Raw genomic sequence first — 25,921 nt, 5'->3', positions numbered from 1 at the left:
AAACGGCTTGAGTCTGTACTACAGTGGTGCCTCGCTTTACGATTGCCCCGCATTACAAAACCACTTAACGACGATCTTACTGCGATTGCAATTACAATCACAAAACGATGGTCTGAATGGGGAAATTTCGCTTTGCGATGATCGGTTCCCTTCTTCGGGAACCGATTCTTCACAAAACGACGTTTTTTGAACAGCTGATTGGCATTTTCACAATGGCCACCGGGTGATTAAAATGGCTCCCCGCTGTGTTTAGGGACGGATTCCTCGCTATACAGGCAACAAAAATGACTGCCGTATGGAGGATCTTCGCTGGACGGTGAGTTTCTACCCCACTGGAACGCACCGAACGGGTTTCAATGCGTTCCAATGGGGTTTTTATTTTTGCTTTATGATGTTTTCGCTTAACGGCGATTTTCCTGGAACGGATTATCGTCATTAAGCGAGGCACCACTGTATCTCAAAAAACACTATCTCCTTTTACGAGCCTGCCTGGGTGTTAAGATCATCAGGAGAGGCCTTTCTCTCAGTTCCACTACCCTTAAAGGTACACTTGTTAGGGGCACAGGAGAGAAGCTCCTGTGTCGTGGTTCCCAAACTCTGGAACTCCCTCCCACTGGAGGCCAGGCAGGCCCCATCTTTGTTGTGCTTCTGAAACCAGGCAAAGGCTTTTTCTCTTCAGGCAGGCTTTTCCTTAGTGACTGAATGTCTGGGAAGCAATAAACAGGATGGTTTATATTTTGTTGCTTCTAAATCTGCTTTTCCTAATTTTATTATAATGTTTTGTGGGTTTTTTTAGAATATTTTTATCCTACCTTTCTCCTTTAAAAGGTGGCTCACCTCATTAAAAAGACAATATTTAAAAGCTTTAAAAAGTATACAAATATTTGAAAAGAATTAAACAACTATGATATTAAAAGTAGTGAATAAAATCAATACTAAAACACATTTAAAACAACAGAGCACATGAATCCATGAAAAACCCCTCTGAGACCACCAGTCATTGAGGGAAAGCCTGCCTGAAAAGTTAAATGTCATTGCGTGCTTGCGGAAAGAAAGCAATGACGGGGTCAGACTGGCTTCACATGGGGGGCGTTTCAGAGTGTGGGGGTGAGGATTGAGAAGGCCCTGAGGACCTAAGGTTGGGAACATCTGCTCAGACGTTTTGACTATCACTCCAATCACCCACAGCAAACCAGATGGTAGGGGCATAACTGGAGTAGTAGCCCGACATTTACCCTATTTTTTGTGTATAAGGCACCCCATGTATAAGACGTCCCCCACTTTTCTAATCCAAAATTAAGAAATCAAAGTGGGGCTTAGCAAGTGTAGGGGGAAAGGGATCAAAGCACTGCAGGATCGCTTTGATCCCTGCTTTCCCCTCCACTTGTTTTTGTTCTCTCCTCAGCTTACTTCCATGTACTTCGACCCTCAATTTTTAGTTTAAAGATTTTAGACAAAAGTATAGTCTTATACACAGAAACATACAGTATGTCTCTGGATAAGTTAAACAAAAAGCAAGGTTCTGCATTTCAACTTGGCTGGACCTCCCTCCCTGTTTATAAAATGCAGCTGCAGAAGAGGCTCCAGATCAGACTATGATGTGGGAAAGGTCCTTTACCCTTTCGCCCGATACCATTTTGTGAGGATGAACTTCGAGAAGCTGATATTTCTCATTTTTTTAAAAAAAAAAATTAAAATCAAACAAACAACAGATTCAAGAGGCATTTCTGGCCAGAAGACGGGGATAATGCTAACTGTTTCAATCCAGATCAGTAGCTACTACAGTGAGGTCTTGACTTGAGAACTTAATCCGTATTGGAAGGCGGTTCTCAAGTCAAAAAGTTCTCAGGTCAAATCTGCATTTCCCATAGGAATGCATTGAAAACCATTTGATCCGTATCTGCTCTTTTCCGTCCATAGAAACTAATGGGAAGCTGCTATTCTGCCTTCGACCACTAGAGGGGGATATTTTGTTTCTTTTTTTCTTAGGTCAAGAAAGGTTCAGGGAAGGCAGGGAAAATACAGTCCAGGCAGGACAGGACCAGGCAGTCTGAAGACTGTCTCCCAATCCACTCTCTAAATGCTGGGAGGAGTGAGGAAGCAGACAGGCACCCTTTTCACTGGCCAACAGTTAACTGAAAGTTCACATTTTGCACTTTCCCTGCCTCCCACGTGGGTTTTTTTCAGTTCTTAACTCAAATCTAAGTATGTAAGTCAAGTCAATATTTTCCTATGAGAGTGGTTCTTAAGTCAAAATGTTCTTAACTCGAGCTGTTCTTAAGTCAAGACCCCACTGTATCACTGTAATAAACAGGGCAATAGTGCTCAGGAAAGAGTATTTGATACACACATTTTTAAAATTACATTTGATTTGAATTTGCCCTCCCCCATTCCATCTCCCATTGCACTCCGCTCTAAAATTTATTTATTTATTTATTTATTTATTTATTTATTTATTTATTTATTTATTTGAATTTTACCCCGCCCCTCTAGACCATGTCTACACTTTCTAGAACTTTCTTAATAATTCACAACCCTTCTGCCTTATTTTATTTATACCAGTATTCTCACCAGCATTGACTCAAGTATAAATAATGGAGGGAAAGGGCACAGAAACAGTTAACAGGTTGCAAGTTTGGTATCTTTTTGCTTCACCCTCCCTTCGTGCACAGTGAAGCAATGGTGTTAAAGACTAATAAGGAAGCCTGGATGCAGTAAAAACAAATTCCTAGGGGGAAACCTCTAAGTGGGCAGCCACACCGCACTGTGCAAAACAGGCATCCGCTCGGTCTCTGATACAGATTGGGTGCCGGATTCTGAACCAAGGTCAGCCTATAGCACAATCCGTCCCACCCCTTTCTCCCCACCTCAAAGCTGCTAATGACTACATCTGGCTTGGAGAACCTTAACAGGATTTGACCTTCTGGCCCTTTAGCCTGTCACTTCTCCTTTGCTGCCTCACCAGCCAAGATCATTAGGCTGATATGTCATGGCTACACTGAGAATTAATGGTCTTGCGGCTAGCTATAATGCTGCCGAACACTGCTAAGACAATCAACAAAACCAAAGGGAAAGGCTGAGTGCAGCCCATTGGGGTAAGCCAATGCACCAGAAGAAGTGCATTGATTGATTATTTATTTATAGCATTCCCCACCCCCTTTATTTTGTTCATCAACTTCAAAAAACTCTTGGAGTGGCTTACCTAAAATTAGTTTAAGGATGTGGAACATTACCAACTAAAATCACTATTCTCCTTGATATAGGCTATTTCAAGACAAGGAAATAGTTTGACAAAATCTCCCACCTCCAGCATGAGAGCGAGACAAGAAACTCTGTCAAAGCCTGCAAGTTGCAAAAAACTGCAAAGACTGTGAGAAATAAACAGAGCTTTTTCAGACCTACCATCTTTTCTCTCTGGAAAACAAACCTCACATACGAAGAAGTACAGAAGAACTGATGGAAAAAGTGAAACAACCTATCCGGTGCTTTTAATTCTTGAAAGTTCAGGAAACAAACGACAGCTAGCATAGTTTTGCACAAACTGCAATCTTTATTCTAAAACACATGCGAGGAGAGGGAAACTGACAGGTCCCTGAAAAATCACCCCATGAAAAATCACACCCTCACCAAGGCACTTCCATCTTATCCATTCTTCAGTCAGCTTAATAAAAGTTCACACTAATGAGGGGCCACAGCATTTATTAAATGAAGGAGATTTAGGGGCTTCTATAAAAGGAATAGAAATATAAAATAGAAATATAATAGAATGTAATAGACTAGGACTCCGAAGACCTGGGTTCAAGTCCCTGGCTCTGCCGTGGAAAGTCACTTGAGGTAGGATGGGCGGTGAAACTGGTAAAGCCACTCCTTAAATACCTTACTTACCTTGAAAACCCTATTAGGGACACTATAAGTCAGTTCTGACATGATGGGACATAACAAAATAAAAAAAAATACAAGAAAATAGTATTTCCCTTGATGAATAAGCATGACTGTCTTAAGTCATTCAGACTGTAGTGCAAGGATGGAAAAACTCCTGAAATTTTGGAGAATATTAGAACTAATTATCTCTCACAATTGGCTGTGCTGACTAGGGTTGCTGAGTGTTGTAATCAGAGCTTGGGCAGTTACATTTTAAAAGGAACTTTTTGCATTCTTCATTCAGAAAGAACGAAAGAAAGAAAAAATTGAAAGAACGAAAAAGGAAAGAATGAAAAGTAAGAAAATAGATAGAAATAAAGGAAGGAAGGAAGGAAGGAAGGAAGGAAGGAAGGAAGGAAGGAAGGAAGGAAGGAAGGAAGGAAGGAAGGAAGGAAGGAAGGAAGGAAGGAAGGAAGGAAGGAAGGAAGGAAGGAAGAAGAGAGAGAGATCAGCCACACGGTTGTTGATCTCATCATGCAAGCGATTCATTACATTGTCCATTCTTGCATTCTCACTGCCAACTGGCTAGAAAATACAAAAAGAACCGCCTTGTTGTGGCCAGTTCTAATACAGTGGTGCCTCACATTACGATGTTAATTCGTTCCGGCGAAATAGCTGTAGAACGAAAACATTGTAAAGCAAAATTAAAAAGCCCATAGAAACGCATTAAAACCTGTTTAATACATTCCGATGGGCTTAAAACTCACCGTCCAGCGAAGATCCTCCATAGGGCGTCATTTTCACTGCTTGTCTTGCAAGGAATCCGTCCCTAAACACAGCAGGGAGCCATTTTATTTACCCGGCGGCCATTTTGAAACCGCCAATCAGCTGTTAGAAAATTGTCATTTTGCAAAGAATCGGTTCCCAAAGCAGGGAACCGATCATCGCAAAGCGAAATTCCCTCACAGGAAACATCATTTTGCGGTCGCAAAAAGTTTGTCATAATGTGATTTCGTCGTTAAACGAAGCGATCGTAATGCGAGGCACCACTGTATTGCACCTTGCAAATATTTACAAAAGATGAAACCAAAACTTTCCTTTTTCCACTTAAAACAGAAAAGAGAATGGCAGAACCTGAAAAATGTCTTTCAAAATTCTTCTTAAAATGTCAGTAAAATGCCCATGCAGCACGATTACCTGTGACACCTAAAAAGCAACTTCATAACTACTAGTTACTTATTACCAATAACTAGTTAGGTGGGTGCAACTGTTACTTGTAACTAATTACTTTAGAGCTCTGGTTGCAGTCCAATAACATCTGGAGCATCATATGTTCCCAATCTGTTATGGTGCTTCACTAGGTCAGAATTGTTCTCCATCTACCCCAATATTGTCTGAGGCAGCCCATTAGCTGCTGCCTGATCCTTTGAAGAAGGACATGCTGTAGACCAGTGGCTTCCAACCTTGGATGGCCCAGGGGTTCATGGACTGCAATTCCCAGAAGCCATCACCACCAGCTATGCTGGCCAGCATTCCTGCCCAAGAACACCTGGGTTACCCATGGTTGGGAACCACTGTTGTAGATCCTATTTAAGCATTCTGCAAGTATGCAGTTTCTACCATTTGGCTAAGTAAATATCATGTTGCAGTGTTTCTCCAACAAACTCATTTATAATAAATGAGTTTGTTGGAGAAACTCTGCCATAGATGCTACTCTTGTTTTAAAATATGTTTAGTTTAATACTTTGTAATATGTTTAGTTTAATACTTTGTATGCATAACTTCACTTTGTAAGCCTGCCTGGATACGTGTTGAAGGATAGGATATAGATCGATCGATCAATCAATCAATCAGTGAGTCAATCATCCCAGACTCCAGCCTCTGTCTTAACAAAAAGAAAGATTAAACAGAGCCTGGATGGCCACTTGTCAAGAAAATTAGTGCTGCAAATCTTCATTACAAGTCAGTATTGAGCAGAGGACAGGCCTTCATTAGGGATAGAATTTAACAGTCCGGAGAGTCCCAACTGGCCCCTGGGATTCCCATAAAGGCCACACCATGTCCCCTGCAACAATGTCTTTTAATGCTTCCCCAGTCACCAAAAAGTCACTTCCAATTTGTGGGTGGGTGGGTGGAAGGACCCTACTGGGGCTCTTAAAAGATGTGAGGCCGCTGAAATAACCAATGTATAATTTTGTCCCCTGAAGACTTTGAGCAATGTAAGGGACAGTTTTTATGCCAAGACATAAGCTAGGCGTACAAGAAGATAAGACTGGCAGGCGAGGGAAGTCCAGGGGACTAGAGGCTTTGTAGAGCTACATGCAGCCCAGAGGATGGCCTCATGAACTCTGAGCTTCCAGATCTGTGATTCTAAGCCTGGAAGGGATTGGAAGAGATGACTAGTTAGAAGACTAGGGAAAACAGCTTTTTGGTGGCTACAGTTCTAAGAACCCATCAGTGGCCTACAACTTCTAAAACACTCGAGCCATCAGGGTCACTGGCCATGCTGACAGGGGGACTCTGGGCGTTGTGGGCTACTGACTGAGCTACGACACTTTTCCAAGCTCTACTTTGTTCTGATCTAGGGGGGCCCTTTTTCAGGGCTAGCCCAGCCCGTCTGTCTGCCTAAGGTGGACAAAATGGGACACAGACACACAACATACTTCCATGCTTAATCTTGAACCTCCTTTTGAAACAGAGCTTCCCTCTAATGCACTGATGACCAGCAGGTTAATGCTGTGGGTGCCAAACAAGCTTTGCTATGGAACACGACTCTCTGTTCTCTCCACTAAGCCTGAGGTAGCTTGCCTGATTCTGTCAAATGACAAGGCCAGCCTGATCTTCTTACAATCTTGTAGTACACTTTCAAGCAACTTACCTGAGAAAGACCTCTTCCTCCCAATCCATGTCACCCTCAAAACCCTGGGAACCCCTATACCAGAGGATTGCCATTTTTACTAACAGTATCTTTTATGACCTATAATGCCCAAATCCTGTTGCTTAGTATAGTAAATCACACTAAATTTGGAATCAATGGGGATTTAGTCAATCAACCCCTCTGTAATCACCATTCATTCAAATGGTTCTAATCTTAGTGCAATTTATTCTGCTAATTCTCGAAGGCTTTCACGGCCGGGATCCGATGGTTGTTGTGGGTTTTCTGAGCTGTTTGGCCATGTTCTTAAGGTTTTTCTTCCTAACGTTCCGCCAGTATCTGTGGCCAGCATCTTCAGAAGACAGGAGTCAGAACTCTGTGCGCTGGATCTCTCCCCCTTATCACAACAATACACCCACACACAAAAAAACACGCTGATCACCATAATCACCCAATCTCCTGAAAAGGACAAAAGCTGATCCCACAGCTATAAATACTCAACTATACAAACAAACTGCACTAGAGCACAGACAGAGTTCTGACTCCTGTCCTCTGAAGATCCCAGCCACAGAGACTGGTGAAACGTTAGGAAGACCTTAAGAAAATGGCCAAACCCACAACAACCATTACTCTGCTAAAATAAGTCATGTAATTAGAATAGCACAGGCCCATTTTAATTAATGAAATTTACAGAGTGGCTGACTCGCCAAGTCCCCATTGATTCAATAGGTTTACTGTAGCGCAATTTACTGCTCTAAGCAACAGGATTTTGGTCACTGTGCCTTTTCTTCAATGAGCTCATGGTAACGTATACAACTTTTTTCCTTCCTTGTCTCCCCACAACAGCCCAGTGAAGTAGACTTTGCTGGGAGAAAGTAGGTAATATAAAATCATCCATTGGGATTTATGGTTTAGGATGAACTGAACCCAGATTAATTCCCCAAGATTAAGATACCACAGCATGTGGCACTTCCTTAAGCCACTCTTCCCCAGTAGTTCATTGGGGTGTGTGTGTTATTTTTTTAAAAGTTGCTGCATTTATTATCTGAAAATTGATTGATCTTCTATTTGGAGAGCTGTGTACTTGTTTGTATAACAAAATGAGAGGGCAGATGTACAGATATTTCCACAAATCCTTTCCTTCCTCTTCTGCTTTTGAAAGAAATCTATTCATTTGAGCAAATGCCGGGTAAAGCCTTTTGTACTCAGTTTTGTTCTGCAAGATAGCTGTCTCTCCTCTTTCTCTTCTTCCTCTCCTTCTATTTTTATATGCTCATAATGAATTTTCACAGAATGAAGCCCTAATCCAATAAAGTGAGTACTTTATGCCTCGCTTCGCTTTTTAAAAACATTTTTACCAGCCAGTAAAGGCCATGGTATCACACTATCTACATCTGGGAGTACCTTTGTTATGGGTGTGGGTTTGTTGGCTTTAAACAAAAATAACCATTTCTCTCATCACAGCCAATTTCAGATTTGACCATTATCTGATACAGTAAGACTGACACTCCTTCAAATTAACTTTTTATTCAGTTGTGCCTTTTGCAGGAAATGTGCCTCATTAGCTGACTTTGCTTGATGATCCACCTAAACACTTAGTAGCAGCAGCAGCAGTTGTTGTCACTGTTGAATTTCCAGCCATTTAAATCCAATTAAATCAGTTTTAATTAGGGCTTTGCACTCTATTCAGACAATTTTCAATTTCCAAACCAAATCATGGGAATTGATGCAAAGTAGCCAGAAACTCCCTGGAAAAGACCCTGATGTTGGGAAAGTGTGAGGGCAAGGGGAGAAGGGGATGACAGAGGACAAGATGGCTGGACAGGGTCATCGAAGTGACCAACATGACTTTGACCCAACTCCAGGAGGCAGTGGAAGACAGGAGGGCCTGGGGGTCACGAAGAGTCAGACACAACTTAACAACTAAACAACAAAAGCCAGAAACTGTTCTGGGCAAAGTGAATTTATAAATCAATTAGGATCTGGTGCACAAACAATCAAGTGAGACAAAAATTCACTGCGCCCCTTCCCCTAGGGGAAAAAAAGAGCAGATACTAACTCTGCCTAAGATGCAACCTCCTGAAGCTGTCTGCCTGAAATCTCATAGGTTTACTCAACCTCTTTTCATTCTTTTAATTTCATGCACATAAGTGCAAAACCAAAGAGCCACTGCCTGTCAAAGCTGGTAATACTGTTATGGGTGGACTAATGTTCTCTGACTCAGTATAAGACAGCTTCCTATATCTGTGATTCCCATCCTGGGGTAAGACAGGTGTTCCTGGACTGCAACTCCCAGAAACCCCGGCCAGCAGAGCTAGTGCTGAAGGCTTGTGGGAGTTGCAGTTCAAGAACATCTGGGTTACCCAAGGTTGCGAACCACTGTCCTGTACCCCTATGTTCTGTTTCAAATGTGCACTTTGAAAAGGAAAGAACAATAAAAGTGGGACTTGTACAGAAGCCCTTTCTCAAGGAGCTGTGGTGAGTTTCAATGTCTCCAATCTTTCTGTTCCCATTAAGATGGGGTGGGTGAGCGATCCATCTGTTTGCATGTGAGGGTCTTGCTTCAAGCAAATGAAATCTCTGTACTCCAGTGATGGAGATAAGGGTGGGATTCTGCACATTCTTCCAAGAGAGAAACATAAATGCACAATAATATATAGAGAAAATGTTTTCAAAATGTCAGAACAAAAGGTCAGCCTTATTCAAATCAGAAATCTCAAAATGCTAGTATAGGAGTGAAATTGGGGGGGAAGGAAATGTGCCAGGATTTCAAGATTATCTCCTCAATATGTCACAAAAACACGGGGGTTTGCAGACAGTCACATTAAGTTCTCTCAGGTGGTTTCAGATGGCTTTAGATGCACCCAGAAGTGTCCTCCAGCTTTATAATTTTCTTTATAATTTTTGTAAAGACTTATTTGACGCTACTTCTGTTTCCCTTCTACCGAGGAAACTGTATGCTCCACTGAGGACGGTATTCTATGTTAACAACATATGAAATGATTTGATGTTCTCAAAAGCTTACCCACTATTCTGTGACCTCTAAATTGGGCTGCTAAAATTATCGCCCTAAAGTGGATTTTAATTTCCACCACCACCACCCTGTATGGCCAACAGTACAATCTCTGTTTAATAGACTTGTTACACCTGATGGACTAGGTTACAGTCCATGAAAGCTTATGCTGAATAAAACTTGTTAGTCTTTAAGGTATTATAAGAGACTCCTTAAATTGCCATAAGACTATTTGGAGGTTTCTTAAGAGGTATCCACAGAAAATGAAGTGTTAAGTCAGAATGGTGTTTGCTCTGATCCAAAAGGATGTGTTTCAGTGAAAATATAAACCTATTCATGTGACCATCTTCCCCCACCTAGGAATTTTCAATCTTTATAATTCTACTAATGCTAACCTGTGCCGTTGACTTAATTGAGGTACCATGCACTGGAATGTTCTCCTTACTGAAATCAGCAAGCTCATCGTTTGAAATGTTTCCGCCAACAGCACAAGACATATTTGTTTGCCTGAGTTGTTTTTCTTAACTACTTCGGGCAACTCACTTATTTACTTAATATTTTTACTGTTTTACTATCTTATTGTTTGGGTGTTTTTAATTTTGTTATGGTGTCACTTTGTGAACCACTCCTAGCTGGATAACTCACTGAACTGGAGCATCTGGACCATGAGTTCAATTCCTCAGTCTGCCTCCTGGGAGAAGAGCCAGCCTGGGTAGCCTTGGGCAAGCTGCACAATCTCCAGGGTGCCCCTGGAAGAAGGGAATGGTAAGCTACTGCTGAATACAAAAACCTGAGAAATGCAGCCATCAGTCAAAATCAACTGAACAGCACCACCGCTATTTGTTGTTTTAATCATGATGATTTTTTAACTCTAAAAAGGAGAAAGCAGCACATAGGACAGTGGCTCAAGTCTGTTTCTATCTGTACAGTTCTCCACCTTGGTTTCTTCTGCCCAAGATCAGCCTATGGTGCTAGAGACAGGCAGGTGGCCAGATATAACCTGGGTGGCCACTGTATGGATGCAAAGCGAAGGAGCCAAGCTGGGTTCCACTGTGGGATGCTATTCACAACAGCAATTTTTTGGCCCTCCAGAAGTCATTTGCAGTCAAGAGTTCACAAACCGTCTCTCTCCAACCAGCTCATCTCACCCTCCACCCTGTTTGGCATTTAATGGGCAGGGAGGGGCACCAGAAAGCAGCTCTCTCTCCAGCCAACACCCCACCCTGAGATCAAGAGCCTCACCCAGGCCCCGAGCCCTTCCCCTCTTAAAACAAAAAAAGTCCTACTTCCTTAATGAGCCCCAGCTGTCAGCCCCCACCCTCCATGACTGACAGATCTGTGTGATCCTCTGGGTGCGGTGAGTGCTTTTCCTCTCTCTCGGAGAACGCCAGCGTCATTCCCTTTTCGGCCGGGCCAGCAGCCACACCACGAGCACGGCTTACAGTTCTGGATCGTATGGTTTAAAGAAGAGGAAACCGACACAAATCTGACGTCCACAGCCACAAGAACATGGAAATGTACACTTCTTTAGATTTCAAAACATCCCCAGCCAGCATGCAAGGAACAACATTAGGAAACTAGAAAGATAACTTTTCACTCCCTCTGGATAGTCTGCGGCTTGCAGATGAATTTTATAGGAGGATTCCTTCCTGGAGCGACTGAACAAGAACTGGCCCGGAAGTCCCACTATACTCATTTCAGCTTGAATTGAGGCAATAATTCTATGACTCACTGCAGCAGGAGAGGGCAGAAGTTAGATTAGCATTTAGCTCAGTGGTTTAAGTCTCTGGCTGAGGTTGGGAGTTTGATTCCCCACTGTGCCTCCTCAAGAGGGGCTGGACTCTTGAGGGTCCCTTCCAGCTCTGCAGTTTAAAGTTTATTATTATTATTATTACTATTATTATTATTTACTGGTAGAGCTTAAGTATTTCAAATTCCCACAACTGCGTCCCAACAACAGCTTCCTTCTTAAATTACACTCCTGAAATGAGGGATGAGATTTATTTTATTTTTTTGATGTCTTGGACTACAAATCACACAATTCACCATTCTGGGAGTTCTGCCTGCGAGACAGACATTGGAGCAAAGTCTCAACTGGAAGGCTGAGCTAGGCCTAGCTCCTCTTAAGCTTCCTTTTCCTGCCCCAGTGCTAGCTGGGAGTTTTCTTTCTGAACATGGAGCTAGGCCCAGCTCAGCCTTAAAGGACTTCCGTTGAGACTTTTCTTGCATCTGAGCTACATTTTGGTGTTTATAGGGCAGAACACCCAGAATGGAGATTTCTAGGATGCGTAGCCCGCGAAATCACAAAATGTCATTGCTAAAGACAGTTTGGGCCAGCCAGTAGCAGTTTTTAGAACTGAGAGACAATGGCCTCTATTCAGTTCTGGTCAGGACTACAGATAAGAGTAGTAACAAATGATGCTATGCCCTGGGGTGTGCCAAAATTTAGAGGGCACCAATATCTATTGGTGTTAGGGAAATAAACAATTATACATCCTGGCCCTGCTTACTTCCCTCCTTTTTAAAAAAATTATGACAGTTCTCACAAAAAAGTGTGTTTTAGGTGCAAGCGAACATCACACTCTGGTCTACTGCCTTTTTCACTCAGAGTTCATGCTTTTGCTTTAAGGTTGGAGTGGATAAAAGATGCGGCCACTTGCCCCTAGTGCCAAAATGGCTAGTTACAGCTCTCCTTCTGATACAGAAAACAAATCCCTGGGCTTAAGTTTTTTAGAATTTTAAATATGTCTTTTCTGGTCAGAGGATGTCAGGGTTATAGGAACAAACTAATTAAGTTTTGCAAGGTTGCACCTACCAGCAACTCGGGTTTAATTAGCATAGTGTATGAATCATTTTATCACCAGTTATTGCAATATGAATGGTCACTATACTCCTCTGAATCCTGACAAAACATGGAAGAAACTAGACAATTTGCATTCTATTTCTGTTTGCCCCAAGTTTTAAATTCTGTGTCCATTAAAAACTGGATTGGATTAGTTTACAATTGGATTAGATTACAGTTGGATTAGATTACATGAAAACTGAGAAGACCACTTCCTGCATCTACAGTATTGAAAAGGGATCTAATCCTTAAATTTATAAATCCCAATAAATCTGCTAGTCTCTAAAATGACGCAAGGTCTTTCTATAATTTTTGCCTGTAGTACCGTGTTTCCCTGAAAATAAGACAGGGTCTTATATTAATATTTGCTCCAAAAAAGTGCAGTAGGGCTTATTTTCCATGTACCACAATCTACATTTATTCAAAGACAGTCCTGTCATCATCTTCTGGTGGCTGCACAATGGTGGAGGGCGAGCTTTCACTCAACTAGGGCTTATTTTTGGTGTAGGGTTTATACGACGAGCATCCTGAAAAATCCTACTAGGGTTTATTTTCAGGTTAGGTCGTATTCTCGGGGAAACAGTATTAGAGGCTACCACTCACAAAACAGCTTTGAAAAAAGACACAGAGATTGAAACTACATCACTGCAATAAACCAGCACAGGTGTAGTTGTTGTGGATTATCAGCAAAACAGGCACGATCTTTCTTGTAACACCCACCTAAAATTGTAGTAGTTTTTTCAATGTTTTAATCTGGCATATTGATAGACACGGTGGGAGATACTGCAGCATGGGTGGATGTGCGCCCTGTCACCGTGGACATGTCAGAGGCTGAGCACAACGTCACATGACACCTGCCCTACTCCCTTCCATGGTCATGAATCTTCAGAAGTACAATTTTAAATACAAGATTTAAAAAAGATGCACAAAGGAGAGAGAAAAATTGAAGGCCGCATGAGGGCGGACAGGCATATAGGGAAGTCAACGAAGAAGAAGCAAGAGGGTGGCAAAAGGTGATGGGGAAAAGGGATGGTCCTCACACAGCCCCAAAGAACAGAGTATCCATTTAAAAAAACGAATAAACTAGAGCAGAAAAGGACTGGACTGGTACCGTTTTGCATTGACACCTGGTCTGGCATGGCACACCTACAACAGCTGCGGCCAGAGATTAATACAGGTTTTTCTGGGGAACGTAGCCTGAGAAAGATTTTCAGAATGGAGATGTAATGAATGAGAAATCTACAAGGAAAATTGTCTTAAGTTTAAAGAAGAGTTAAGGGCCCTGGGAATACACAGCCTTAAAGAAACGGATGACATTCTTATAAAAACTGACAGTGCAATATTTTTACTCGGTTTTAAATGTTACATCTTAAAGGAAACTCACTGAGTTATTCCTTTCGCCCCACTAGCTGGGCTTGTTGTTGCCGCCACTACCTTACCTCACAAGTAGCTCAGATGTTGCACATTATTAGCCCTTTGGATTGTCCTTATTAACACTTTGGATCAGGAAGATAAGGTAAAGGTTGCCCTTGACATTTAGTCCAGTCATGTCCGACTCTAGGGGGCGGTGCTCATCCCCGTTTCCAAGCCACAGAGCTAGCATTTGTCCGAAGACAATCTTCCGTGGTCACGTGGCCAGCGTGATTAGACACAGAACGCCGTTTACCTTCCCACTGTGGTGGTACCTATTTATCTACTCGCATTTGCATGCTTTCGAACTGCTAGGTTGGCAGGAGCTGGAACAAGTTATTGGAGCTCCCTGTGTCGTGTGGATTCGATCTTATGACTGCTTGGTCTTTGGGCCAGTTCTGATACCGCATCATGGAAATATATATAAAACCAGAGAAAACTTGTGTTGCCACTTAAGCTTGTAAGTGAATGGGATAAACAACCAAGGATTTACATCCTACCTTCTAGTTGCCAAACAGTACCAATCTATGCAGATATACAGATGGGTGCCATTGAGGAAAATAAAAGACAGAAAGATTCAACCGGACAAGGTTACCATGCCTTGGTTACCAGGGTGGCATTCTTCATCATAGTGCTTTGGCCAGTCTCCCTCAAAAATTCTTTCCACTTCATTCCCTCACCCTTCTTCAAAAGATAAGAGTTGATACTCATTAATTCTCTATCCAGACATTTGTCAACCTGAATCCCCACCCCTAGAAAGCTTGGTGTGTGCGTGTGTGCCTAATAATCACACCCCATGCTCTGTGTGCATATGTTCATCTTTGTGCATACAAGGCATGGAGTTAAAGAGTGAATTGACAATGAAAGACTCCTCTGGACAATCTCAAACGCCAGCTTTAAAAGATCTGATGGGATTTATCAAACGCTGCCACCCCGTTCCCCACAATGCCCCAGCCAATATTTCCTCTCTCTCAGCACTGCGAGGCTGTGCAAGAGCTATTGTTGAGCTCATAATAACTACTCCACTTGGCTACACTGATGGTATTCAGCTCATTACTTTGCAAAGTGCTTTGAAACCCACACGGGTAAAACGAGAGGTGCCCTGGAAGACGAAACTGCGCTCCATTTGACAGTACAATAAGGTGCATTTTTATCATGCATCTTTTGACAGTATTTTAGAAGGCAATTGTCTCCATAATTCAGTATGCCGAGGAGAGTCATTAGCCAGAATTAGCAAAGCTACCACAGCGGCATGTTCTCTCTTTTTTGCAGCCGACACTTCAAAGCCCTACAGTCAAAGTCCAGTAGTTTTGCTCTCACTTAAAACCGTTCTGCGTACACTTTCAGGCGGAAGGGAGCAAGCTGTATAAACTGCAGCACGCTTGATTTCAGCACCAGCTCAATATCAGCAAAAGTCTCATCGATCCGGGATACTTCCATTAGGGGCGGTCAGATGCTCAATTGATCTGCAGGGTTCTGGGTACATGAAACAACACGAACACTCACCTCATGTACAACAGGCATGGCAGGGCAAATCAGGGAGAGAAGGACCAACTTCAAGGGTGGTCAGCAGTTAGGAAATACGCTCCCTGCCTTTCAGCTCCACCCTGTTTATTGCTACAGGGTGGCCACTTATGCATGGATCTCTGCATGTGTTGAATTTCTAAACAGTGGCAGGTGTTGAAGATGGGAACAGTCTGAGAAACTGAATCTCTTTTCATGAGCACATTCCGGAGCTCAGATTAGAGGTCATTTCTGGTCCAATTCAAGCATGTTTGGTTCTTGTTCTGAGTGATGGCATTAGTATTTGCCATCCTTGAGCGGATGCCAGAACCCTATCAAGCCCCCTGCTTAGTCTTCTTCACCCAACCCTAACTCAGAACCTCAAGCAATACCAGCACAGTAGATCTGTTCCCCCCCCCTTTTCATTACTCATTATGCCCCTGAGCTGGAATTGCTATAGAGCAATTGTGGACAAGGGGACGTGGTGGCGCTGTGGGCTAAACCGCAGAAGCCTGTGCTGTAAGGTCTGTAGATCTTCAGCTGTAAGATCAAATCCACATGACAGAATGAGCACCCGTTGCTTGTCCCAGCTCCCGCCAACCTAGCGGTTCGAAAGCATGCAAATGAAAGTAGATAAATAGGGACTACCTCGGTGGGAAGGTAACAGTGTTCCGTGTCTAAGTCGCACTGGCCATGTGACCACGGAAGATTGTCTTCGGACAAAACTCTGGCTCTATGGCTTGGAAATGGGGATGAGCACCGCCCCCTAGAGTCGAACACGACTGGACAAAAATTGTCAAGGGGAACCTTTACCTTTACCTTTAATTGTGGACAACTTGCCACCCTTCGGACACTGCTGGGCTGGGACTCCTGTCATTACTTATCATCGTCTATGTTAGTTAAGACTGATGGGAACTGCCATCTGATAACATGTGGAGGGCTGTATTTTGCCCACCCCTGCTCAAGGCCAATGTAGCAAATTAAAACGATGAGTGGACCCAGCTATTTATTTATTAATTTCTTTGATTTATACCCCGCCCATCTGGCCTAAAAGGCCACTCTAGGCGGCCACCACTGTTTAGATTACTGCTACCACACTCAGGGGAACCCACCAAAAAAATGGTCCAGAGGGCCCTTAGCCTGGCTAACAGTCATAGGTAAAGGTAAAGGTTCCCCTTGACATTTTTAGTCCAGTCGTGTCCGACTCTAGGAGGCAGTGCTCATCTCGTTTTCAAGCCATAGAGCCAGCGCTTATTCAAAGACAGTTTCCGTTGTCACATGGCCACTGTGACTAGGGAACACCATTTTACCTTCCCACTGAGGTGGGTCATAGCTACAAGCAAACATAAATTCAAGCACCAGGGATCCTCAACACAGGCATCGGAGCAGAGGATCTTCCCATGGTGGAATCAATTTGGGGGAACCCTTCACTCGGGGTTCCCAACACCAAGCCTTCAGTGCCTTTCCTCCTGCATCACTAAGCTTAGTCAACTGGCCTTGCTGCCGAAGGCTGTCTAGGTTCAGTAACCATCCAGGTTTTGCTCTCAAATCAGCTGATTCCTAACACTAATGGCTGTCCACCAAGCCTCAGAGCTTCAGAGATTCCTCCTGCCCATATCATTTGTGTAAAAAGTAATTTCCTGTTGTCTAGCTCTCTTTTTGATTACTGATTATTGCCACAGACCCTGTTTATTATTCATAGTGTCCTTCTTCTATGCACGCCTTTGGCTTAAGAGTAAAGACAGTGGGCACAGGATCTACCCATGAGTTATTTCTGGAAATTTGACACTTGTGTGGGCAATGATAGCTGGCTGCACAGTTCAGGCTCCTTAGGTATCTGGCTATGGAGAAAGAGGTTGAGACCTCAATTCCCCACTGTGCCTTCTGGGAGAAGAGCCAGCCTATGTGGCCTTGGGCCAGCTGCACAGTCCCAGGATGCCTGTAGAAGAAAGGAATGCTAAACAGAAGTGGTTTAAGGTTTACTCTACCTGGAAAATCCTGACATGACAGCACATGATTATTATTACCGGGCAATAATATGCCAATAGATTTAGATCAGGGAAAGGGGGACTAAAAGCGTGAAATAAAATACATGGTTAAGGAGGGATTGAATCAATGGCATGTAGCACAAAATTGTGTGGGTCACCCAGAATATCAGTCAGTTCAGCAGATGGTAGATAGATAGTGGCCTACCAATACTGCCAAGAAATTTAAAGATGCCTGCTTCTTGGGAGGTAAGAAATGACAAACCTAGACAGCATCTTAAAAAACAGAGACATCACCTTGCTGACAAAGGTCCACATAGTCAAAGCTATGGTTTTTCTTGTAGTGATGTATGGAAGGGAGAGCTGGACCATAAAGAAAGCTGACCGACAAAGAATGGATGCTTTTGAATTGTGGTGCTGAAGGACTGCAAGGAGAAAAAACCTATCCGTTCTGAAGGAAATCAAGCCTGAGTGCTCACTGGAAGGACAGATCCTGAAAGCTGAGGCTCCAATACTTTGGCCACCTCATGAGAAGAGAAGATTCCCTGGAAAAGACCCAGATGTTGGGAAAGTGTGAAGACAAGAGGAGAAGGGGACGACAGAGGATGAGATGGTTGGACAGTGTCATTGAAGCTACCAACATGAATTGGACCCAACTCCGGGAGGCAGTGGAAGACAAGACGGCCTGGTGTGCTCTGGTTCAAGGGGTCATGAAGAGTCAGACACGACTTAAAAACTAAACAACAACAAAATCTGCATACATGCATGGCAAAAAGGTAACGTTTCCAGACACTGAATAATTATGCCTCAAAATAATGGTGGTGGAAGCAACAAGAAGGAAGCTAATACTATGTGTACTTAAGCTTAAGGGGCATCCAGAGCCCACAGCAATATGTAAGAATCTTTGACTCAATTAAAAACAGTGATTACAGTATTCATACAATTTAATTTATATGAAGTGGACAATGGGCAACCATATTCAATATGTGACCTGTCAAAAATGGACAGGGTGCGAGTTGCGGTGGGATTGGTAAAACAGAAATTGAAAGAGAAATTCAGGAAAGCAAAATCTCTCCAGAGTACCTGAGAACACATCTTCTTGTTGTTTCTGGTGGATGCACATCACCATGGCTATTTCACTTAAACTCCACAAAAATATATGATGATATTTTGTATAATGTGTCTGGGCCACATCAGGAAGTCAAGCATGGCTAATCACCAGGTCCAGATGGGCTCCGTTGGAGAATTCTTCAGGAATTCAAAAGAAAACTGCTAATCTACCAAATAATACATGGGAGAGGGGATCCAATAGGATGCAGAAATTTAGAAGTTAATTACCTGTCCATCTGTACTGGACTTTTTCACACCGTGCATAACTAAGCTATGGAACTCAATACCATAAGATACAAAATAAGACGCCAACTTGGATAGCTTCAAAAGAGGATGAATCCAATTCATGGCTGATAAGGCCAACAACTGACACTCTCTACTACGTTGGTTGACACAACAACTGACACTCCCACATAATGGGAGATATTACCCATAGTATAAGGGGCAGTATGTCCCTCAATATCAATGGCTTGGGGATATAGCAGCAAGACTGAAATTTTGCCCATGTTCTCCTTGTGGGTTTTCTGTAGGCAATTAGTTGACCACAGTGGGGACAGGAAGTATCACAAGGTGAATGTGGGGGGATAAATCCAGTTGTTAGACCCACTAGAGAAGATCCATTGAATAAATGTAGGGCTTGTTATGTCAACAACACACGCATCAGTGCCACTGATTCAGCCGGTCTACTTTAGCTAGGCTTGTTCATTCATAGGGTTGCCATATGTTGGGAGTCGACTTGACGACACATAACAACGACTAGATGCAATACCTGTCATGATCTATGAAAGTTCTTCATGTGTTCTTACGACTCAATGACAAACCAACCTGTCTAAACAATTCTATGAAACACTGTCTTTGTCCTAACAATTTGAACAAGCCATTCCACATTTGAAATACTTCATAAGAAAAACACCCCTTAATGAAACATTCTTGTTCAGATTTCATCATAACCTAAAATAAACTTTACTTTATGGGTTCTAATTTTGTCCTAATCTCCTTCTGCTATGCTTGTATGATTTCTAATTATTTTGTCCTGAAGCCAGCCTTGATGGATGGCTGTACCTTTTCCAATATACAGGGACTTGTAAAGTGTCTTAAAATAACTGATTATTTCCTTTTGTTAATTTCCAATATAAAGAAATAAGTGGATAGCGTCCTAACATAGGTTCATCGTGTTTTAAATTATCACATTTTTTTTGAAAAAAGAGTCACGTTTGTATAGAAATTCCCAATCTAGACACAAAAATAACATTGTTGGTGGGGGGGGGGACTCCACCCTGAAAAGTTGTTAAAGGCCATAAATCCATTATCCAGATATAGATCACTCAATAATTTAATGTCTTTAGCTTGGCATGCTTCCCAGAGCAAGTTCCCTTTATCCGCCATTATTTTCAGGTTATAACAAATTGAGGAGTAGTTGGCGGTGTTGAAATCTTTAAGAGATAGAGGCAATCATGAGGCATTCTGAATACAGCTGCCTCTTTGATGCCTTGAAGTATTCCATTAGTTAGACAAGAGCAGAAGGGTGCTAGAGAGAAGAGGAAGAGGTGGTTGAAAAGCATTTCTCTGCATAGATTTCCTCTTAACAGAAATTTTCTGTTGAATTCTCTCCTCTGCGGTTGTATGGTTAGAGTGCAGTTCTAACTAGCTAAGACAGACAAGAGCCAGGTAAGCTGACATTATTTGCTGTGCTGAACATAAGCTCCTCCCAGCCTAGGGATGTTGACCATGATTACCTTCATTAGACCTGCTTTTGTGCTGGTAAAGTGTCCGTTCCTATGGACTAAATGAGGGTTGGAACGGCCATCACCATTCTTGCTCTGCATCACAAGAAGACGGTTCCACTGTAAGAAAAGCATTTCTCCTGGCAGATGAAATCTCTGTCTCCAACCCCCTATAACATGCATAGGTTTGAGTTAGGACGACACTATCTGTAGCCAATTGGTTGCATGGGAAATATGGATGTATTTATCCCATATAGTGGTGATCTGTCATAAAACAATGGGAGATAATTTCCCAGCTGTACCTGACCATGCTACCGTTTCACTCTGCTATATAAATCTGAACCTGACTAGTCACTTTTGGGGACAAGGTCAGGAAAGGGGGAAAGCTGAATCTCATTGGTTTGGCAATGGGAAATGCACATCGCAGGCAACAATCCAGAATGTAGGAGAAGGAGCAATAATGTGGCCAAAGCTAACAAAGACTGCAAACATTTTTTCCTATTGGCCTTAAGCTTACAAGAGAGATGCAAGTTAAGTTTTACATTCTATAAACAAGCTACATCTTGCCTTCAGCAAGTCTAAAACAATTAGTCAAGGCTCTGACTGTTAAGAACACAGAGCGTTGACACTTAACAGCCATATGGAACTAGAAAAAACTTTCCTTGAAATCATACTGAGAAATAAGATGCTGTTGGTCGGCCAGTTATAGCAAAAAGCATGCTGCTTATACACTACCCCATAGCACTTAAAGCACTCTCTGGGCGGTTTGCAAGTGAATTATGCAGGCTACACATTGCCGTCCCCCAAGCAAGCTCGGTACTCATTTTACTGACCTCGGAAGGATAGAAGGCTGAGTCAACCTTGAGTCAGCTACCTGGGATTGAATGAGCACAGTTTTGGCTGCAGTACAGCAGTTGAACCACTGGACCACAAGGTTATATTTTTCATTCTAACTTATTCAGCTAATTTCAAAGATGGGAAATATCGGGGGGGGGGGGGGAGGATCACAGCTCTCTCACAGGCATTCTGTTGGTAAAAACTGTCAGAACTGTATTCACATATACAAAAAAAAAATTCTTGCATAATTGTAATTTATGGAATAACCATGTGTCCTCAAGTCAATTCTGACTTATGGTGACATTTTTCAGGGTTTACCATTCCCTACCTCTGGGGGATAGGACTGTGAATCCTGCCCAAGGCCACACAGGCTGGCTCTTATCCCTGGGAGGCACAGTGGGGAACTGACCTCCCCAACCTCTGGCCCCACGGCCAGATCCCTAAACCACAGAGATATCCAGTCAACTTAATTCATGGAAGGGGATGGATAATATCTGACAGATCAAAGGCTGAACTGTCCAGACACAACAGTTGCGTCAGGTGACGCAGGAAGAGACCAACTATGTTTCACTTTATCCTGTATATCATCAGAACATGCCCCAGTCTTGTCACGAGAGCAACACTGCCTTGGTGGTTGTAGTCCCATGGATTTTCTGAGGTAGCCCAACTGAGTGATAAAACCCTTAAGAAGGCATTGTGCTTCTAACGTTTCAGTTCTAAGAGAGGCAGAGACAAATACTGCACAAAAGAAGAGTTTCTGTTCCTTTAGGAGCCAGAATTATACCCTTATTACATTGACTTAGGAAACAGATTGTGTGCAGGAAAGGCAAAACCCCTTTGGTGAAATTGTTCATTTGCACCTATCTTTATGTTTTAAGATTTGTATTAGAAGCGACATATATGCTATGCCTTGGATTATTTTATAAGAGGAAGCTCTGAGATGTCCCTTCCCACCTCTCTCTTTCGTAGGGGACCATATATTTATGTAGCATCCAGTTTAGGCTGGGTTTGTGTTAATGTTACTGTCGTGTTACCTGAATTTAAATTTCACATCTTTGCAGAGTCCACTAGTTGCAATATTCATTCAAAATGATAGCCTCATAAAACCAAGAGACTGAGTTGATACACAGTCAAAAAGGACTACACTAGCTGGTGTGTGACCAGCTAGCTTCTTCTTTTTCTCTCTCTCTGTGTACTATCTAACTAGTTACAACCAGCTGTCTTGTCTATAGTGGGGATGGACAGAATGCAGACCTGGAGCACCCCTAAACTGGTTTCGTTCATCCCATTTCTGGCAAAATAAAGTGAATTGCCACTTGTGGAAGCTTCTAGAAATGGCAATTCGCCTTTAAAATGAGTCCTAAGGACCATTTAAAAGACCCAGTGCACAACTGGCACCCTTTGAAAGTTCAAGGAGTGCTAACAGCCAATGTCGACTCTGCCAACAAAAAGATGAAACGGCGTCACACCCCATCTGCGAATGTCCAAAGATTTGCACGAACAAACAATTTGTACAAACAAACTACAAAGTCAGACATGATAGAGTGGCAAAGTTAGTGCACTGGTCATTATGCAAATTCCCGAACATAGTGGCCTTGCCACTCTTAAAGTTGTTGTTTAGTCATTAAGTTGTGTCCGACTCTTCGTGACCCCATGGACCAGAGCAGGCCAGGCCCTCCTGTCTTCCACTGCCTCCTGGAGTTTGGTCAGATTCATGTTGGTCACTTCAATGACACTGTCCAACCATCTCGTCCTCTGTCATCCCCTTCTCCTCTTGCCTTCACACTTTCCCAACATCAACTTTTTGACAACTTCAACTCTTACTGACAACTTCATTAACAGACAGAGCAGAAGGGGCATCATGAACACACCTGGTCTTAAACTTTCCCATGTCTTATACAGACTGCCGTTTGGAAGGTCTCCTTGCAAGGAAGAAATGGTAAGCCCCCTTTCTTTGAAACCACTGGCCCCAAACTAAAGAGGTCCTGATGCACAACCCTCTCGGTCTGGGGATTCTGGGAGTTGTTGTCCAAAAAAAGTCGCTTTTCCAAGCTCTGAATGGAGTCCAGTATAAAATGTCGTCATGTAACTCAGAAAAAAAATAAAGCAGAGTAAATGTAAGAAAGAAGGTCATCTTTTGGGCCTACAGGTTCAGAGACGGATGGCGAATTCGTGCGTAATAAAAGCTTCCATAGATTTGCCTGTGCTGTAGAGTTCATGGACAAGGTCTTCTACTTTCCCGCTAGCGCTACTTTCATTTTAAACCAGAAAGGGAAAGAGAGCCGCGACTACTGTACAGCAGAAAATTAAAAAACACAAACTTGGGAATAGTTTTGTTCTCCTGAGGTTTGAAGAGAGTCAAAAGGTCCTAAGTCGCTGCAGAAGAATATTAAAGGAAATAAATCAAGAAAGAGATTCACTTCCATTATAACAGAACTTTACAAGGAATTCAGTGCTACTAAAAAAACCCTGAAAATAAATGGCAGCCCCTGTTCAAATGTCTCCCCCTTGCTTCCATCCTGGTGATGTCTCATTCTGCATACCCCATGCCCTCTCCTGACATCATTATCCTGTTTCCTCACAAATTAGCTAACGATGAGGAAAAGAAGAGAGGAAACGCAATGGAATCTCGTTGAGTTGTTGTTATGGGCCACCAAGTTGCTTTTGAATTATGACATCCCTCAAAAGGTTTTTGAGGTACCTGAGATGTTCATTGGAGTTTCCATGGCTGAGTAATCCCTTGGATTCATTGCACTGGCTTTCAATGCTATCAAGACCCAAGGGTAAGTTATGTTGGAACTCACTGGGGGGGAGGGGGGCAAGACTCTATTCAATGCCACCTTTTGGTGGGAGGGATCCCAACACTATTTCTTCTATTTGAAATTGTTTGATATGTTTCGTAATAAATTGTTTCCTATTTTAATATTTACTGTGAAAGGCTTTGGGCACAGTATACCTCGTAGAACTAAACGGTTTCTTTTTCTGAGCAAATATATGTGAAAACTACAGTGAGGTAAAGGTAAAGGTTCCCCTTGACAATTTTTGTCCAGTCGTGTTCAACTCTAGGGGGCGGTGCTCATCCCCGTTTCCAAGCCATAGAGCCAGCGTTTTGTCCGAAGACAATCTTCCGTGGTCACATGGCCAGTGCGACTTAGACACGGAACGTTGTTACCTTCCCACCGAGGTGGTCCCTATTTATCTACTCGCATTTGCATGCTTTCGAACCGCTAGGTTGGCGGGAGCTGGGACAAGCGACGGGCGCTCACTCCGTCTCATGGATTCGATCTTATGACTGCTTGGTCTTCTAACCCTGCAGCACAGGCTTCTGCGGTTTAGCCCACAGCGCCACCACATCCCTTGAAAACTACAGTACTGTGCACTAAATTTGCAAAAGGTCTGCACCAACACAGTGAGAAACCTTTTGCCCTTTGCTTTACTAGGCAAGCTCCTTTTCATGTTACTGATGGAACAGTCAGAAATTGCTTTGTGAAGCTGCCCTTGAGCAATGGAACACAGAAGAGCAGGTGGCATCGACTCAGTAAAGCACCCTCAGACTGACCCTACCCATTGTGGTTATTCTTCTCTCTTGAACAGGGAGAGTCTTAAGATGGTGGCTCCCAACCTTGCCTCCCCAGATGTTCTTGGACTGGAACTCCCAGAAATCTTGGCCGGCACTTCTAGTGGCGAAGTGAAGGCTTCTGGGAGTTTATTCGCGAAGGCCTTCACGGCTGGGATCTAATGGTTGTTGTGGGTTTTTCGGGCTCTTTGGCCGTGTTCTGAAGGTTGTTCTTCCTAACGTTTCGCCAGTCTCTGTGGCCAGCATCTCTCACCCACAGCAGCTTCTGGGAGTTTTTGTCCAAGAACATCTGGAGACCCAAGCTTGAGAACCACTGGTCTAAGGGCTTTCCAGATATAGCCAGTTTGCAAAGCGCTTATCACTTCTTTTTTGTTCCCCAAGTCCAAACCTGCATACCGTCAGTATCCACGTCCATAAAGGTGTTGGCGGGGGTGGGAAGGAGATTCAAGGTGTCAAAGAATTCTCAGATCTCCCCCAATGCTAACCCACCCTGCTTTGGGAGACAGGCAGGCAGGATAATGCTATGTAATCTTTAAATATGCACTCATAACACACACACATAAATCCCCGAGTAATGGGAGGAAGTGTGGGTGGGGTGGGACTTCTTCCTGAACACCAGAATTGCTCATCTCTTCACTTCCTCGCAGATCTCAGCTTTGCTACCAGCCTGGCAAAACTAAAATAAAAATCACTTTTAAAACACCTTTTAATCACCCCCCCCCCCTTTTCACTTCCAAAACCAATCAGGACCGGATCAGTCCTAAGACAGCCCCTTGTTCCAATTCAATTTTGTTTTCATCAGAATTCAGAAAGTAACTGTTTGAAAGTAAGAATTCATGTTAACTAATTTCAATGCCCCTCTCAAAGTAGCTTATTATTGTTGATAATGAAACGTGAGGAGGAATATTGTGTCTCCGTAACTGTTCTTTGGTTGGCTTGTCTGCCGGTTTTTGTAACCTATTATATATGGCTAGCTACTTTTCCCTTACTTTTTTTATTACATTAAGAAAAACACCTTGTCCTAAATTCTGTTATTGGTCTAAATCAGTGGTCCCCAACCTTTTCCGAACTGCGGACTGATTGGGGGGGGGTTGGTGTGCAGGGAGGCAGGGCACCCCCCCCCACGTTCGCTGTCGGTGGAGCGTGCTCACGTGCATGCACAAGTGGGCAGGGTGCACACAGAC

The 25,921-nt window shown here is 43.0% G+C and overlaps 1 protein-coding gene across 2 annotated transcripts in view; it reads right to left on the bottom strand.

Annotated features, from left to right (window-relative positions):
* The window catches only part of ZBTB7C (zinc finger and BTB domain containing 7C), a 265,388-nt gene that overhangs the window by 169,797 nt on the left and 69,670 nt on the right, over positions 1-25,921 (bottom strand). The gene's annotated exons all lie outside the window — the stretch shown is intronic.

The sequence above is a fragment of the Pogona vitticeps genome, chromosome 2 (assembly GCF_051106095.1).
Source record: "Pogona vitticeps strain Pit_001003342236 chromosome 2, PviZW2.1, whole genome shotgun sequence".
In the NCBI taxonomy this organism is placed as follows: Eukaryota; Metazoa; Chordata; class Lepidosauria; order Squamata; family Agamidae; genus Pogona; species Pogona vitticeps.
The sequence above is the reverse complement of the archived record's forward strand: the minus strand, read 5'-3'. Positions and strand labels throughout refer to the sequence as shown.